The sequence below is a fragment of the Podarcis erhardii genome (assembly GCF_964252035.2).
Source record: "Podarcis erhardii genome assembly, chromosome: 10".
In the NCBI taxonomy this organism is placed as follows: Eukaryota; Metazoa; Chordata; class Lepidosauria; order Squamata; family Lacertidae; genus Podarcis; species Podarcis erhardii.
Window position 1 is genome coordinate 70,877,849 of NC_138500.1, and position 18,801 is coordinate 70,896,649.

Consider the following 18,801-nt stretch of genomic DNA (forward strand, 5'->3'; position numbering starts at 1 on the left):
GATTGTCAGTGAGCTTTCTAATATCACTTTCCTTCTTTTGTAAAGTGTAAGAATGTAGCATGGTAACATACTACCACCCTTCCACTAAAAGCGAGAGAGGGAAATACACAGAGAGAGAGAGTGTTACACACTCTTTCTCTCTCTCTTGGCCCCCAGCCCCCAAGAGTCTTTTTTGTTGTTGTTGCAGGGAGGTGTACAGCTATTCTTTCGAACTGCTTCATTTAGGCAGCACACTGTCGTATGTGTAAGAATCTATACAGTGGGGACATCCTTTACCATCGTAACATAACTTCAAAAGGCACATTGAACCTTGCTCCATTCTCACTAGTGCAGACATAAAGGTGAAATGTAAAAGCATCTAGGAATGAATTGCAAGAGCTACTGCAGAAAATTGGATTCCTTGGGAAGAAGAGGGGAAATTAAACTTAATAAATAAATAAACATTGGATTTCCCCTTATTCAACCCTTTCCCACTATCACCACATATGCAAGCAAAATACATAAATCAAGTAGTAAAAGTAGTTGAAGTTCTCGACAGAAGAATGAAAGCTGCCCAATCATGCACTCACTTTGCACATTATTTCCCAATTTCCAGCCACCCTGTTTAGAATATAGAGACACACCCTTCCACCCCTGTGTCCTATCAGCAATGGTAGGTCATTCCTTTCCATTTCCATGTCCCTCATCTGGGATCAGGTGAGACTTCATTGACAAGTTCACATACCAAACAACCCTTTCCAAAAGAATTTGCCTCTGTGTTAAAACTGAAGCAATGGCCTCAGTGGTTGCTGGAGTAGTTGAGAGCTGAGAGAAGGATCTGAGACCTCCTTGGTTTCCTATCTGCTACTGAGGCTTTTGCAACAGGCCTGTCCCTGTTATTTATTCATTAATATTTTTCTTCTACCCCGAAACAGGATACAATAAATCAACAAAATACAAACAGAACAAATCTAAACAAAGTGTAAAAGGCAGAAAACCTACGTTCTTACCAGGTTATAGAAGCTATGGTGAAATGTAAAGGGGCAGGAATGAGGGTGTTAATTGAGTGAAGTTAGGAAATGGAGATACAGACTGGGTGAAAGGCCAAAGCAAGGAAGCTAGTGGGGAGGTAATGGGGGAGGAAAGACCTTTAAAATACCGGTATATCCTGTTTGAAAAACATCTATGAACCCCATCTGTGAAGTTTCAAGGGCCCTTAATTTGTCTCATAATAAAAATAATTTCAGTGTAATAATTTTAAAATTAAAATGCACATTGTATGAATTCAAGCAGTATGTGGTTCTTATCAGTTAAGAAGCATTGAACTTTATAGAAGTTTGAGCTGAACACTCCTTGGTTAGACCCATCCTGTTAAATCAGTGCCACTGGATTCACTTCAAAAGTTTGAAGGCTACTTCATACTTGCCACTTTTCTCCATAGGGGTATTCTCTTAATGGGGGGAGGGGGGAGAGAATCATGTGCATATTACGTCATCAAGGGTCATATATTCCACCATTAGCACATGAATCTGAATGTAGAAGAAGCAGTTTTTACCAGCTATGGTGATTTTTCAACAGGGACCACTTAGCTACAGTAGTCCATGAAGGAATTTTCTTACACTGGGTCTGGAAGCTGAAACTAGTTCAGAATGAGGTGGCATGGCTTGTAATACCAGTGCTGAGGGAAGTGCACTGTCTTCTAGCATGCCTCTGGGCCCTTTAGAACTATATAGCACAATGGCAGAAGGTTGCAGAAAGATGGGCAAGAAAACAGGTATCCTTTTCCTCTTACTGAAACTTCCCCCACCCTCTGCAAATCCCAGACAACACTACAGGGTTCCTGTTTCTAGCTGGTTGAAGTCTTAGACAGAAGAACTTTGCATTATAATGCAACATCATGTTGTAACTGTGCCCCACTTATTTTAATTTCTAGTTAGTGTGTTTTTGGATAAAAAATGAGGTACTGTTACTCATATATTGATAATGTAATAATCATCATCATCATCCAATAGGATGTTAAAAACACAATAAAAAATCAATCATTAAAAACTTCCCTAAACAGTCCTGCCTTCAGATGTCTTCTAAAAGTCAGATTGTTGTTTATTTCCTTGACATGTGATGGGAAGGCGTTCCACAGGGCGGGCGCCACTACCGAGAAGGCCCTCTGCTGTGGGTGCCAGCACAAAATGGACAGCAAAAAAATAGGGGGGGGGGGGGAGATGCCAGTACTCCATACCAGTGAGTATTAGACTGTCACAGAAAAAGCTCTGCTTACGCTTCACATGCCAGATTTCTTTTGTTGGGTGTACTTGCAACTGATTGCTTTCTCTCTCATTGTCTTGATTTTTAGCAAGAATATGGACATATTTCAGAGTTAGGGTGAAGAATGGCTTAATAATCTAATAAATTTTATTGACCTGCAGTGAGACACGAAACCCAGGAGATAGAGTAATAATTTACATTGTAAACACAATTTTGTTGAAGTGAGAACTTCCAAAAGTTGGTGTAAAGTGGTCAGGAGACAGGCAGTTGTTGCTGACCATCTGACTGCAGGCAGAATAGCCAGCCAGCTTGTCACCAGGGCAATGAAATACCCCTGTTTTCATAATCACCAAGCAGTTGCCTATGGGAAGCCCCCATGCAGAGCTGAGTGCAGCAGCACTCTCCCTACTTGTGATTCCCGGCCACTGGCATTCAGAGGCACAGTGCCCCAACACTGGAGGTAGAATGTAGCCTTCATGGCTAGTAGCCACTTACAGTCTTGTCTTCCATGAATTTGTCTAAATCTCTTGAAAGCCGTCCAAGTTGGCAGCTGTCACTATGACTTCAGATAACCAATTATATAGTTACTATGTGCTGTGTGAACAAGTACTTTCTTTAGTCTGTCCTGAATCTTGCAACATTTCACTTCATTGGATGCCCTCAGGTTCTGGTATTAGAGAAGGAGAAAAGCATCTCTCAGTCCAATTCCTCCACACCACGCATAATCTTATATAAGTATGTCATGCCCCCCCCTCCCTTATTATTTTATTCTAAACCAAAAAGCCCCAAACATTGCAACCTTTCCTCTTGGAGTAGTTGCTCCAACCTCTTGATCTTTTTGGCTGCCCTTTTCTGAACTTTTTTTCCAGCTCTTCAATATCCTTTTTGAGCTGAGGTGATCAGTCTTATGACTGCTGGCTATGCAGGTCAATCTCATATTCACCTCTTCCCCCCCCCTCCCAATTTCCAACTAATCTTCAAAGCAGGCTGATTTCCCCCAAGCCTCTGACCCTTTAAGGCGACTCTCTGAAGCCAGTTTGGCACGCACACAAGCATTTTGTACATACACACACAGGCTGAGAGCTTCAGTGGCACGCCTCTGGAGGCTTCACCTGGGGCAAAAACCACCACTATGGCACTGCCGAAGGGGTTTGCCGGAGACTAGCACTCCTTACTCTCAACCTAAAATCCTTCAGTGATGCAAAAGCACCACTGAAGGCCAGGAGCTCCTTTAGTTTGCCCAGCTCTACTGCCAAACCACAGAAAGCTCCAGCAAGTCTACAATTGTGGGCAACTAAAAGATGCTGCTAATACTAGGCATAGTGTAATCACGGAAGCAAATTTTTTCCAGCCTAGTTGAAAACTCAGCTGATAAGTTTCTAAAATTTTGTACACTATAATTTCCACATATCTATTTCCAGCATAGGAGGAAAATACCCTACTGATTTAACGGGGGTCAAAGCAGCCTGGAGAGAGACTTAATACTGTGCTATGTTCCAGAATATAGTTGTTATTCGCAGATAGGGTTGGATCGCCCCAAGACAGAGTCAGCTGGCAATGTTCAGGCCACCTCACATTTCCTGGAGGCTGTAGGAGGCAAAGTGTCATCACAGCAATGCCTCTGCGGGCATATCTGCCAGACTGATTTGAACAGCTGGCATGATGGCTCTTCCAGCAGCACTAATCCAAAAATTAGAAAATCTATGTAGGGGAGTAGGAGTAACATTATGGAGTGTTCTGCCTATTCTTGTTGTTGTTGTTTTGTTGTTTAGTCGTTTAGTCGTGTCCGACTCTTCGTGACCCCATGGACCAGAGCATGCCAGGCACTTCTGTCTTCCACTGCCTCCCGCAGTTTGGTCAGACTCATGTTTGTAGCTTCGAGAACACTGTCCAACCATCTCGTCCTCTGTCGTCTCCTCCTTCTTGTGCCCTTAATCTTTCCCAACATCAGGGTCTTTTCTGGGGAGTCTTCTCTTCTCACGAGGTGGCCAAAGTATTGGAGCCTCAGCTTCACGATCTGTCCTTCCAGTGAGCACTCAGGGCTGATTTCCTTAAGAATGGATAGGTTTGATCTTCTTGCAGTCCACGGGACTCTCAAGAGTCTCCTCCAACACCATAATTCAAAAGCATCAATTCTTCAGCGATCAGCCTTCTTTATGGTCCAGCTCTCACTTCCATACATCACTACTGGGAAAACCATAGCTTTAACTATACGGAGCTTTAGTTCAAAGCTAGGAGGCCCTAAATGGCAATAATTCCAATATGTGGTCCATTTTATGTTTAACGGAAATATTTTTATTCAAGCCAAAAAGATGTATTATAATGTACAACCTGGGCTGCAATTTGTGCATACCCATGATATACACACATGATATATACACAATTCTGTAGCAAAATCCATTGTATATGTTAATAGCTGTTGATAGGATACCAGTCTTAGTCCAACTGACTAGACAGTGCCCAATTAGTTCCACATATCCAGAGGGGATTTGGACTTGAGTTTTTTCCACTACTACCACAACCCCACATATACTACAAAGCAAAGTGCTTTTAGAATATTGTGGAGTTTCAGAAATACTTCATGAAATAGTACAGGGAACAGTTGTTGAAAAAGCAAATATTGAAAGTGACAATTATATTGATTTTGTTTGTTCCAAAGCAGCTACAATACAGTGTATTGCCAATTCTCAAAGAATATGAATATGAATTAAAGGATGGTTGTTACCAGTAAATATCAAGTCAAACGTGCCTTCTAAAATAATAAAATAGGTTGGGATTGGGAAGTCCCAGCCATGAAAAAAATAAATTGTTAATCCTCCCAGTATCTCCCAATTAGAACAGTGATCTTTTTGTGTGTGAGAGGAAAAAATGTAATAATTACAATTTATCAGAAAACAATAATCAGATTTTCAACTAGTTTCTTGCCAACTTCTTGGAAATAGTTTCAATTTAAAAGGGAAGAAAGATAAGATAAGGAAACATGGCTCCAGATTTTCCCAGTCCCCAAGAGTTTCTAAGCTTACATTTCAGGAAAAGTCCAGAAACTGATATTTTGAGGAGCTTGTTGCAGTTCTTCATACATTTTCTATAGTGATTAGTTATCTTTTCACAGCATGAATTAGGAATGCTGTGTTTAAATTAATAACATCTGAATGTACTTTCTCAAGGAGCATTCGCCCCCTGGGAATTGTTCAACATGACCTTCTGTCCTCTTGTGAACTGTTTTCTATGCCGAGATAGAAAATGGCACAAAAGCTGGCATCCAGTTCTTATACCATGTGAAAGATTATCTGTTACCTTTATTTAATAAATTTGCAATTTGGCAGTGGTGCTTACATTCCACTAGATTTGCATCATTCAGGCAGCCCAGAGAGAACACAACCAAGAAAGAATGTGTTACCTAAGGCAAGTTATTTATGGAAGCAAACTAGCTATTGTTAATAGTCCATAAATTAGAAATGCATGCAACTAAGATATTTTGTATGCAGTGTGAATTCAGTACAGTAGAGCAAAGCTATATGTTTTTGTTTTTTTTTAATAATATTTTTATTAAGTTTATAAAATACAGAAAAAAAGAATAAAAGATAGATATAGAAAATAAAGTAAAGAAGTTACAAATTTCCATAATCCTTTTTTTCAGCCAATCCAATGGACTTCCCCGCATCTTCCTAACCCTGCGTTCTCTGTGATACAAAACACCAGCAATTTGTTAACTTATTTCAAAACTTATTGTATCTTTCATTTTATCATGTTATCTAATTTCCAAAATGTTGTAACCGACATCTTATACGTTTTAGCTTGAACATAATAAAGTTATTTCATTATTCCACCTCTGACTTCTTGTACCTTAATTTTCATTTCATTAATTTACAATTGCTGAAGCTAGAATTTCCTCAAAAGTGCATTTTTTAACATTCATACAACTTATAATGTTTTTTCAAATAGTCTTTAAATTTTTCCCAGTCTTCCTCGATTGTTTCTTCCCCCGAGTCTCGGATTCTGCCAGTCATTTCGGCCAGTTCCATGTAGTCCATCAACTGCGTCTGCCATTCCTCCAGCGTGGGTAAATCTTGTGTCTTCCAATGCTTAGCAATCAGGATCCTTGCTGCAGTGGTAGCATACATAAAAAAAGTTCTATCTTTCTTAAGTACTCTCTGGTCTACGATGCCCAGAAGAAAGGCCTCCGGTTTCTTAGGTAAGGTAAATCTAAGTACCTTTTTTAGTTCATTATGAATCATCTCCCAAAAGGCCTTCACTTTCGGGCAAGTCCACCAGAGGTGAAAGAATGTCCCTTCCGCCTCTTTACATTTCCAACATTTATTGTCAGACAGGTGATATATCTTAGCAAGTTTGACTGGGGTCATGTACCACCGGTATATCATTTTCATAATATTTTCCTTCAAGGCACTACATGCCGTAAATTTTATTCCGGTGTTCCATAACCTTCCCCAGTCTTCAAACATAATGTTGTGCCCCAAATCCTGCGCCCATTTTATCATGGCGGATTTGACTGTCTCGTCCTGTGTATTCCATTTAAGCAGCAAGTTGTACATTCTCGAAAGTAGTTTGTTTTTTGGCTCTAACAGTTCTGTCTCTAATTTCGATTTTTCCACCTGGAATCCAACCTTTTTATCCACTTTAAAAACCTCCTGAATTTGAGCATAGTGCAACCAATCTCGCACCTTGTTTTTTAATTTTTCCAAGCTCAGCAACCTCCAATTGTCTCCAATTTTTTCAATTATTTCCCAATATTTAGGCCAATAGGCTTCCATGTTAAGTCTCTTACGTGCCTTGGCCTCCACCGGTGAGAGCCACCTCGGAGTCTTACTCTCCAATAAGTCCTTATATTTTGTCCAGACCAACAAAATTGCTCTTCTGACAATATGGTTTTTAAACAATTTGTGAACTTTAACCTTGTCATACCACAAATATGCATGCCACCCAAAAGCATTATCAAACCCTTCCAGATCTAGGACATCAGTGTTTTCCAATAAAATCCAATCTTTCAACTAGCAGAAGGCTGCAGATTCATAATATAACCTCAAGTCTGGCAGGGCAAATCCCCCTCTTTCTTTCGCATCAGTTAGTATTTTAAACTTTATTCGGGGCTTTTTGCCCTGCCAAACAAACTTAGAAATATCCTTCTGCCACTTTCCAAAACATTCCACTTTGTCCACGATCTGTAGGGCCTGGAACAGAAATAACATTTTCGGCAATACATTCATCTTTATAGCTGCTATTCGGCCCAACAAAGAAAGTTTCAATCTTGACCATATTTCCAAATCTCTTTTGATTTCTGACCAACATTTCTCATAATTATCTTTAAACAAATTCAAATTTTTGGAGGTCAGATACACCCCTAGGTATTTTACTTTTTTAACCACATTTAATTCTGTTTCTTTCAGGAACTCATCTGTTTCTGTAGTTGTCAAATTTTTTGCTAAAACCTTAGTTTTTTGCTTATTCAGCTTAAATCCCGCCACCCGACCAAAGTCAGAAATTAATTCTAGCACTCTTTTAGTACTAGAGACTGGCTCCTGTAATGTTAATACCAAGTCATCTGCAAAAGCTTTCAGTTTGTATTGTTTCACTCCGACCTCAATTCCTTGTACAGACCGGTCCTTTCTAATCATGTTCAATAGCACCTCCAGAACTGAAATGAACAATAGGGGGGATAGGAGGCACCCCTGTCGTGTCCCTTTTTCAATTTTAAACCCCTCTGTCACCACATTGTTTACTATCAGCTTAGCTTTTTGTTCTGAATAAATTGCCTCTATTCCATTTTCAAACCCCCGCCCCACTCCCATCCCTTCCAAATTTTTCTTCATGAACATCCAAGAAATGTTGTCAAAGGCTTTCTCCGCATCAATAAAAATTAAAACCGCTCTAGTATTAAGATTTGTTTGTAGAAGTTCCAAAATGTCAATAATGTTTCTTGTATTATCAAACAAATGCCTACCGGGGAGAAAGCCAGCCTGGTCCTTATGGATCACTTCATTGAGTACTTTTTTGAACCTACTTGCCAAAATATCCGCAAAAATTTTGTAATCCACATTTAGGAGTGAGATGGGGCGGTAGTTCTTAAGCTGGGTCTTTTCAGATTCTTGTTTGGGTATCAATGTGATGAAAGCTTCTTTCCACGTCTCCGGTGCCTTCCTCCCCTCCATAATCTGATTGCAGACCTCCAACAGAGGTTGTATCAAATAGTCCTTCAAAACCTTATAGTATTTGGAGGTAAGTCCATCAGGGCCTGGAGATTTGCCTAGTTGAAGGTTCTGAATGGCACTTTCAATTTCTTGCGGAGTAATATTACTATTCAGGGTAGTTCTCATTTCCTGGGTTATTTTTTGTAATCCATTAGTTTTAAGGAATTGATCCACCTCAAAGTCTTTCTGTGGCCCTTGTGAATAAAGTTCTTTGAAATATCTCTGGAAACACTTTCTAATTTCCTCGGGTTTCTGGATCATTCTCCCTTCTATCTCTAGATTTGTAACTGTATTAAGTTTTTGTCTCTTTTTCAACTGCCATGCTAGCAGTTTCCCACACTTGTTTGCTGATTCAAAGGATCTTTGTTTCATTTGTTTAATTTTCCATTCCACCTCTTGATTTATCAATTTCGAATATTGTGCCTGGAAAAATTTCACTTCTCTCAGCACTTCCTTCGACTTGGGCTTAGATCTTAATTTTTTCTCTCCTTCTCTTATTTTCTCCAATATCTTCTCCTTCTTTTCATTCCAGAACTTTTTCTTGATCGTATTTTGTTGTATAAGAAACCCTCTCATAACTGCTTTACTTGCGTCCCAGATTGTTCTTTTTTCCACAGTGGTGTTTAAATTTATCTCAAAGTAGTCCTTTAAAGTTTTTTGGGCCTTCTTAACAATCTCCTGATCCCTTAATAGGGTTTCATTCATTTTCCATCTATAGGATCCGGTTATGTTTAATCTCAGTTCCACTTTCAAAGCGTTATGGTCGGAGCAAGTTTTTGGGCAGATTTCCACTTTTCTAGTCTTAGGTGCCAGTCCTCTAGTTACCCATATTTGGTCGATTCGTGTCCATGTCAGATGAGCTTCAGAAAAGAAAGTTCCTTCTTTTCCTAGGGGGTTCTTAACCCTCCATATGTCAATTAAGTCCATGTTGTCAGTCATTTCAAAAAAAGTTTTAGGTAGTCTGCCATCTTTCGTTATGTTAGCACTTTGCGACTTATCCATGTTTACAGATACGACCCCATTCATATCACCCAACATAATGATGTTGTTATAGTCTAAATAGTCCAGCATAATCTCGTGCAACTTCCTAAAGAATTCCGATTTTCCTTCATTTGGTGCATATATTCCTAATATCAAAAATTTTTCTCCTTGTGTCTGAATTTCAATCGCCAAAATTCTGCCATGTTCATCTTTAAATAAGAATTTCGGTGACAGGCTCTCCTTTGCATATATCACCACTCCTCTTTTCTTAACTTTGTCCGAAGAAATAAATTCTTGGCCTAATCTTTTATTAATTAACACTTTTCTGTGGAGCCTTGTCACATGTGTTTCTTGCAAGCAAATAATGTCCAATTGTTCTTTTTTTCAAAATATGAAATACTTTTTTTCTTTTTTCCGGAGAGTTTCCGCCATTTATATTCCAGCTGAGAAGCTGCAGAGACATCCTGGTTTAGTTGGTGGGTCCTACAATGGGGTGTCTAGGTTTTCCTCCGATCCCGGAGGTAGTGGTGCTGGTCCAGATCCAGACGGTGTAGGTTTTGGTGGTGGTCCCGATGGTGGTGGTGGCCAAGAAGCTGCAGCTCCCTTTTGTAGGTCCTCCTCGTGGTCGTGTAGGAACTTCTGTTGATCCTCAGGTGTTTTGATTCTTACCTTCCTTCCTTTATAGGTAAATGATAGTCCTTGAGGAAACTCCCACCTATAAGGAATTGCGTTGTGTCTTAACAATTTGGTCAGGTCTGTGTAAGTGGTCCTGAGATCCAATAGATGTTTGGGTATATCTCTGTAGATTTCAGCCTTTTTACCTTCTATCTCCAAAGATTTTTTAAAATGTAGGCCTAATATCTTATCTCTTTCCTCTCTTGATCTCAAAATAACCAAACAGTCTCTGGCCTTATCTTTCTTTACCGATCTTCCCAGTCTAAAGGCCGTCACAATTTTGAAATCTTTGTCTTCCTCAATTCCCCAGAATTTGGGAAATAAAAGTGTCAGAAATCCCTCTAAATTACCTACCTCCAATTCTGGGATGGCCCTTAACCTGAGATTATTTTCCTTACTTTTCAATTCAACCAGTGACAGGTAGGCTTGTTGTTCCCCTACCTGTCTTTTCAGAGGCCTTACTTCCCCCTTAATCTCATCAACTTTTTTATTTGCCTGTTCTGCTTTTTGATTGGCTTCCACAGCTAATTTATAATTTTCAGCCGTAGCTCCTTGCAAATTCTCTATTGCCTGAGTATGCTGGGAAACCTGGTCAGATAATTTACTAATAGAGGATGTAGCTTGATCAATTTTTAATGATTGATTGTCCACCTTTTGGTTTAAAATTGCCAGTTGCTCCAAAATTTGTTTCAGGACTGTTTCAGATCCTCCAGTTGCCATATCTTCTGTAACAGGCTGCTCAGTTTCCACCTCCTGTGCTGTTAGCACAGTTGGGACAGATGATCTGCGTTGATGAGTTAAAGTTGTTTGAACAAGTTGCACAGATTTCTTTTCTTTTTCTTTTTCTTTAGCTTTGGCTGCTCTTGTTTTCCCTGAGCCGCTCATTCCACACCTGCCTCAGTTCAAGGTCAAATTGTCTTTTATTCCATAAGAGAGACAAGTCCAAAATATAAACAATTAAACCACAAGAAGTCTCAATAAAATACAGTTCCCAGGCCACTATATCTCCACAATCCTCTAGGGGGGGTATTTCAAAGTTTCAAGGAAGGAGAGAACTCTTTTCCGCCATTGAAGTTCCTATATTCCCCGTATTAAGTCTTTGTAATTCCAGAGTACAAAAGGAAGGTTCCCAAGGCTTTCTATTTCTTGAATAAAAGCCACAAGGTGTCAAGAATGGTCCCAGCAACAATGTTTAAACGTTAATGTCTCAGTCTATGTAACAGTTTAAACTTCAGCAACAGTATCAGCAGTTTGACAGTTCTCTATTACGCTCTGGCAGCCCGACGTCTAGGTTGTCCCTTTTAACTCCGTATAACTCAAAGATTGGAAGAAAGTTCCAAAAATAGAGTCCACAGGTTTAACAAAGATTTCCCTTTTAACTTCTAAAAGGCAGAGTCTATCAATGCGCCTTTGTTCTGCTTTTACGATCCTTTTTGAACGCTACAGCGCTCTTCAGAGCCCTTGCTTTGATCTAATTAGCAGGATCGGAAGACGGACTTCCTGTTACTCGCCTCCCGTTTTCAGTCAAAATCCTCAAATTTAGTCCAAATTTAGTCCAAAATTTAGTACCCCTTACTCACGGGTATGTAGCTGTCAAATTCAGTGTTTTCAAGAAGAAAGGTCAGCGCTCATCGGCAGCAGCAGCGCGGCTTTGCATCCACGAAAAGAGCGATGAACTCACAGCGCCGCTCCCCCTTTCACGTTCCGGAGCCCCTTACGAGGTTCCTTCTTCGTTTCTGGGGGGGCTTTTGGCGCCCGCCGAGTCCCACGGCCACAGGCTCGCTCTGCCTGTGGTTTTTCTTAGTGGGTCTCCGCTTTGCCGCAGCGGACGACCCTTTTTCGCAGAGCCCCTCTTCACAGAGTAAAGAGGACCGCCATTGCCGTTTTGCGCCGCCTCCGGAAGTCCAGAGCAAAGCTATATGGAAGCCTTTTAAGCTGGATATGTAGGCATCTTTGTGGGCATACTATAGATATTCTTGAGCAATTGGTGGGGAAGCAGAGAGGCAGAAGTTAAAACGATGGGTATCACATATTTATTTGCTATATGTCATTTGAAAATAAGAACTGTGGAGTTGGTGCCTGAAATAAGTTTATATTTTTGTGTCTTCTCTAGCCTGTCCCCCACATTTATCATTCTAAATTTACTTCTTCCTCCCGTGTCTAAAATAAATTCTAAAATTCAACGTTACTGGCTACGTTCAAGTAAGCTTCTACTTATGGCATTAAGCTTACTCTTCTTTCTAAGCTGTTTTTAAAATTTGGAGTCCTAGCATACTTATTTTAGTATTCATGTTAGCATTGTAAATAAGTCCACAGATGTTAGTAGCTGGCTAAGAGGCTAGTGTCCTGAATGTCCATTCAGGCAGCAAAGGCAGAGAATTCACCTGTGGCGATCACACAGGGCCCCCGGACGTTTGACGGTCTATTGACCCTGTGCCACCAGTGTGATTGCTTTCTTCACTGCCACCACCCTGCTTCTCACGGGGACACACGGAGTCCAGACAGTTGTAACATTAACAAATAATCAAGTTTATTTTTAAATGCAGGAACACACGTATGGTTTCAGTTTCTTTTTCTCTTGTCAGTTTCTTAAATCTTAGTTCCTAACAACTTCAAACTGTATTATTCCCAACTATCTATCTGACTCCACCTGACAATTCCTCTCACTCTCTCACAATACGACTCTACCAACCCACACCTAATCATAGAATCATAGAGTTGGAAGAGACCACAAGGGCCATCAAGTCCAACCCCCTGCCAAGCAGGAAACACCATCAGAGCACTCCTGACATATGGTTGTCAAGCCTCTGCTTAAAGACCTCCAAAGAAGGAGACTCCACCACACTCCTTGGCAGCAAATTCCACTGTCGAACAGCTCTTACTGTCAGGAAGTTCTTCCTAATGTTTAGGTGGAATCTTTTTTCTTGTAGTTTGGAACCATTGCTCCGTGTCCGCTTCTCTGGAGCAGCAGAAAACAACCTTTCTCCCTCCTCTATGTGACATCCTTTTATATATTTGAACATGGCTATCATATCACCCCTTAACCTCCTGTTCTCCAGGCTAAACATGCCCAGCTCCCTTAGCCGTTCCTCATAAGGCATCGTTTCCAGGCCTTTGACCATTTTGGTTGCCCTCCTCTGGACCCGTTCCAGTTTGTCAGTGTCCTTCTTGAACTGTGGTGCCCAGAACTGGACACAGTACTCCAGGTGAGGTCTGACCAGAGCAGAATACAGTGGCACTATTACTTCCCTTGATCTAGATGCTATACTCCTATTGATGCAGCCCAGAATTGCATTGGCTTTTTTAGCTGCCGCGTCACACTGTTGGCTCATGTCAAGTTTGTGGTCAGCCAAGACTCCTAGATCCTTTTCACATGTACTGCTCTCAAGCCAGGTGTCACCCATCTTGTATTTGTGCCTCTCATTTTTTTTGCCCAAGTGCAATACTTTACATTTCTCCCTGTTAAAATTCATCTTGTTTGTTTTGGCCCAGTTCTCTAATCTGTCAAGGTCGTTTTGAAGTGTGATCCTGTCCTCTGGGGTGTTAGCCACCCCTCCCAGTTTGGTGTCATCTGCAAATTTGATCAGGATGCCCTTGAGTCCATCATCCAAGTCGTTGATAAAGATGTTGAATAAGACCGGGCCCAAGACAGAACCCTGTGGCACCCCACTAGTCACTCTTCTCCAGGATGAAGAGGAACCATTGATGAGCACCCTTTGGGTTTGGTCAGTCAGCCAGTTACAAATCCACTGAGTGGTAGCATAGTCAAGACCGCATTTTACCAGCTTCTTTACAAAAATATCATGGGGCACCTTGTCAAATGCCTTGCTGAAATCAAGGTAGGCTACATCCACTGCGTTCCCTTCATCTACCAGGCTTGTAATTCTGTCAAAAAACGAGATCAGGTTAGTCTGACATGACTTATTTTTCAGAAATCCATGCTGACTATTGGTGATCACAGCATTCCTTTCTAGGTGCTCACAGACTGTTTGCTTAATGATCTGCTCCAGAATCTTCCCTGGTATTGATGTCAGACTGACTGGGCGGTAATTATTTGGGTCCTTTCTTTTCCCCTTTTTGAAAATAGGGACAACATTTGCCCTCCTCCAGTCTGCCGGGACTTCGCCTGTTCTCCAGGAATTCTCAAAGATGACTGCCAGTGGTTCTGAGATCACATCTGCCAGTTCTTTTAATACTCTTGGATGCAGTTCATCTGGCCCTGGAGACTTGAATACATCTAAACTAGCCAAGTATTCTTGTACTATCTCCTTAGTTATTCTGGGCTGTGTTTCCTCTGCTGAATCATTTGCTCCAAATTCTTCAGGTCGGGCATTGTTTTCTTTATCGGAGAAGACTGAGGCAAAGAAGGCATTGAGGAGTTCAGCCCTTTCTGTGTCCCCTGTTTGCATTTCACCATCTTCTCCTCTGAGTGACCCCACTGTTTCTTTGTTCTTCCTTTTGCTACGAACATACCCATAAAAGCCTTTTTTGTTGCTTTTAACCTCTCTAGCAAGCCTGAGTTCATTCTGTGCTTTAGCTTTTCTGACTTTGTGTCTACACGTGCTGGCTATTTGTTTGAATTCCTCTTTCGTGGTTTCCCCCCTTTTCCATTTTTTGTACACATCCTTTTTTAATCTTAACTCAGTTAAAAGTTCTTTAGATAGCCACCCTGGCTTCTTTAGGCACCTTCCATGTTTCCGTCTCATTGGTATTGCCTGAAGTTGTGCTTTAACTATCTCCCTCTTAACAAACTCCCAGCCATCATGAACTCCCTTTCCCTTTAGTATTACTGTCCATGGGATCTCACCCAGCACTTCCCTAAGTTTTGTGAAGTCGGCTTTCTTAAAGTCAAGAAATTGAGTCCTAGTATGCTTGGCTGCTCCTTTCCGCTGTATAGTAAACTTCAGAAGAGCATGATCACTCGCGCCTAATGATCCTTCCACTTCTACCCCACTAACCAGGTCATCAACATTGGTTAGGACCAGATCTAAAATGGCTGTTCCTCTTGTTGCTTCTCCCACTTTCTGGAGGCCAGTGAGGAATCTGTTTGACCTTATGCTCTTGGCTGAGTTTGACATCCAGTAATTGAAGTCCCCCATTACTACTATCTCCCTTCCTTTTGCATGCTTGGCCATCTGTTCCAGGAAGGCATCATCTATGTTCTCCGTTTGGCTTGGGGATCTATAGTAAACTCCCACAATGAGGTCCCTGTTATTCTTCTCTCCCTTAATTTTGACCCAAATGCTCTCACTTTGGCTTTGAGGTTCTAAATCTTGGATCTCTTCACAGGTATACACATCCCTGACATATAACGCCACTCCTCCTCCTTTCTTGTCTGGTCTGTTTCTCTGAAATAGATTGTATCCCTCCATTATTACATTCCAGTCATGGGACTTATCCCACCAGGTTTCAGTGATGCCTATTATGTCATATTTAGTTTGCTGTACCAAGAGCTCAAGCTCATCTTGTTTATTTCCCATGCTTTGCGCATTAGTGTACAGACATTGAAGTCCATTAATCATTCCCCCGTGTCTCTTATTTAAGGATTTTTTCTTCCCACCACTAGGTCTGCGTGCTGTTTGCTCCATTTGGTCTATGAAATTTGGATGATCATCTTCATCAATTGATAGACTCCTACCTTCAGGAGCACTGTCTCCCTTCCCCACATTAGTCAGTTTAAAGCCCTCCTGATGAGGTTTCTGAGATTTTTGGCAAAAACATTCCTTCCAACCGTTGTGAGGTGCAGCCCATCGCTTGCCAGAAGTCCATCTTCAAGAAACTGCAGTCCGTGATCTAAGAATCCAAACCGTTCCTGTTTACACCATTTGCGAAGCCAGCTGTTCACTTCCACTATTTTTCTCTCTCTCCCTGGGCCACGTCGTTCAACTGGGAGGACAAATGAGATGACAATTTGTGCATTTAATTGCTTCAATTTCCTGCCCAGAGCCTCATAGTCTCTTTTGATCTTCTGGAGGCTATTGCTTGCAGTGTCATTGGTTCCCACATGAACCAAGAGGAAGGGGTATTTGTCAGTGGGTTTTATGATTCCTTGCAGTCGTTCAGTTACATCTTGGATCTTAGCCCCGGGGAGACAGCACACTTCCCGAGACATCTTGTCAGGCCCACAGATCATTGCTTCTGTTCCCCTCAGTAGGGAATCCCCTATCACCACTACACGCCTCCTCTTAGGTTTGGTCGGGGTTCTTCCGTGAGCTGTCCGTTCCAAGGTCGCCTGCACATTCCCTGAGGACTGACTTTGCTGCTCGTCTTCATATACCTGATCGACTGTAATGAGGGAGAGATCCTCAAATGGAGTCTGCTCTTCGTCTTCCATGCTAGGGGAGAGGACCTCAAAGCGATTGTGTATTTCTAAACAATCAGAGCGAACCCTGGGCTTCCTACTTCTTTGTGTCACATTTCTCCATATATCTGGCTCCTGTGTTGGTGAACTAGCCTCCTTCTCAGGGGAGTCCCCTGTCTCCTCCTTGGTGGAGACGGTGTGCTCTGTTGCTTCCAAGAAGAGCTCCAGCTCTCTAATTCTTTGGAGCGTAGCTACACGTTCCTCCAGTTGCTGGACTTTGTCTTTTAAGAGGGCAATCAACATGCAATTGCTGCAGGTAAAGCTGCCTGCAACCTTTGGCAAGATGGCAAACATTGTGCAGGAACCACAGGCGACTGCAGCTGTTCCCTCACTCTCCATCTTGAGAACGTGTCGTTGGGGCTGGCTACAGCGGTCCTCCATCATAAGAAGCGTGCAGACAGGACAAATAACTCTCCCCCCCAAAAAACCCTAGGTCTCGCCCAACAAACGTTTGAGACTAGCTCCCCTAAATGTACGAGATGGATCAAACTGCGCGCGCCGCCAGGCGCGCTGCTGCCCTGCAAGCTCTGATAAGCTCCTCCCACAGCTAATCACCTACCTCAACAGAAACCCTGCCCCCTCTGACCTTTGCACAGGGAAAGCAGCTAATCAGCCACAAGAAACACACACACCTCCCTCTTCCTTCCCCAATCCTCCCTCTTCCTTCCCCAACTCCAAAACCTCAACTGACTTTCAAAACCTCCCACTCTAACTTTTACTCCCCCCTTGCATTCTCACTGGCCAATCACATCACACCCATTTTAACCCTTTCATTATGACCCATCCTAGGAGGCAAACGCCACAGCACACACATACGCATACACACCCCCCCCTTTGTGGCCTGCATGGAAATAGAGGCTGTCAGCATCTTGACAGGCTAGTAACAACAACATCTTCTTCCAAGCTGATTGAAGGTATCAAGCCACCCCACTCCGTCTCCACATCCTTACTTAGTTTCCATGTTGGTTGCAGAAGAAGGGCTTCTTCTTCCTCCATGACCAATTCAGAAGCCAAGTGAGCTGGCAGAGGAGAAAAAAGTGCCACCTGTTACTTATCTACCTGCCCTACTCACTTGCCAACATGGAATTTCATTCACTCACTGGCAGTGACTTCCTGGTCACCTATGTCTATCAGTTGTTATATATGAAGTTGACTTATAGACCTTCAAAAACTTGGAAGAATTGTATTGGTGCTGCCCAATCTAGAATGATTAAATTTAAAAATTGGTGCTGGGAGGAAAGTGATCTATCGCTCAGCTGCAGTGATACTAAAGTTACATTTCTAAGCACGCTTACTGGTGAGTAAGTCCCACTGAATATTCATATTATTATATCCTTTTTTTATTCATTTACATCCTACCCTTCCTTCTAAAGAAGCCCGGGGCAGCAAACATACTTATCATATTAATCTTAAAACAGTTTAAAAACATTCTAAAAACAGTTTTAAAAGAATTATATGCTAGTAAAAACAAAATAAAAAAATTCCTTCCAGTAGCACCTTAAAGACCAACTGAGTTAGTTCTAGGTATGAGCTTTCGTGTGCATGCACACTTCTTCAGATACACCCATGGTCAAAACAAAATAAAAAAATTCCTTCCAGTAGCACCTTAAAGACCAACTGAGTTAGTTCTAGGTATGAGCTTTCGTGTGCATGAGCTTCTAGGTATGAGCTTTTCGTGTGTATCTGAAGAAGTGTGCATGCACACGAAAGCTCATACCTAGAACTAACTCAGTTGGTCTTTAAGGTGCTACTGGAAGGAATTTTTTTATTTTATTTTTATTTTTATTTTATTTTTTATTTTGTTTTGACCATGGCAGACCAACACGGCTACCTATCTGTAACTTATATGCTAGTATTAAGAGCAATTTGGCCTGGTAGCTCACTGGCAGCCAATGCAGTGCTTTCAGGACAAGTGGTCCTATCAGCTGCACTACTTACTTACTTACTAGCCCTAGTAGCTGCTGCATGCTGCACTAATTGCTCTCTGGTGCTCTTCAAGAGCTGCTTCACACACAGCACATTACAGTAGTCCAGATGGGAGGGCAGCAGTGCATGGACAACTGAGGCCAGGCCATCCTGATCTAGGAACAGTCAAAGCTGGCAAATCCGCCTTAGCTGAGCATCAACGCTCTTAACCACAGAAGCCACTCCAGGGATAAGTCAGAATCCAAGAGTCCTTCCAGACTACAAACCCGTTCCTTCCGAAGGAGTGCAACCCCTCCCAGGACATGTCATACACCTAATTTCTGGGTATGGGAACCACCCATTCACAGCACTTACAGATTATCAGGTCTCAGCCTCAGTTGATTAGCCCCCATCCAGCCCTTTTCTGCCTCT

General features: G+C 41.8%; 1 protein-coding gene across 2 annotated transcripts in view; it reads left to right on the top strand.

Annotated features, from left to right (window-relative positions):
• Window positions 1–18,801, top strand: part of FBXL13 (F-box and leucine rich repeat protein 13) — a 94,439-nt gene that overhangs the window by 37,048 nt on the left and 38,590 nt on the right. The window lies entirely within an intron of this gene.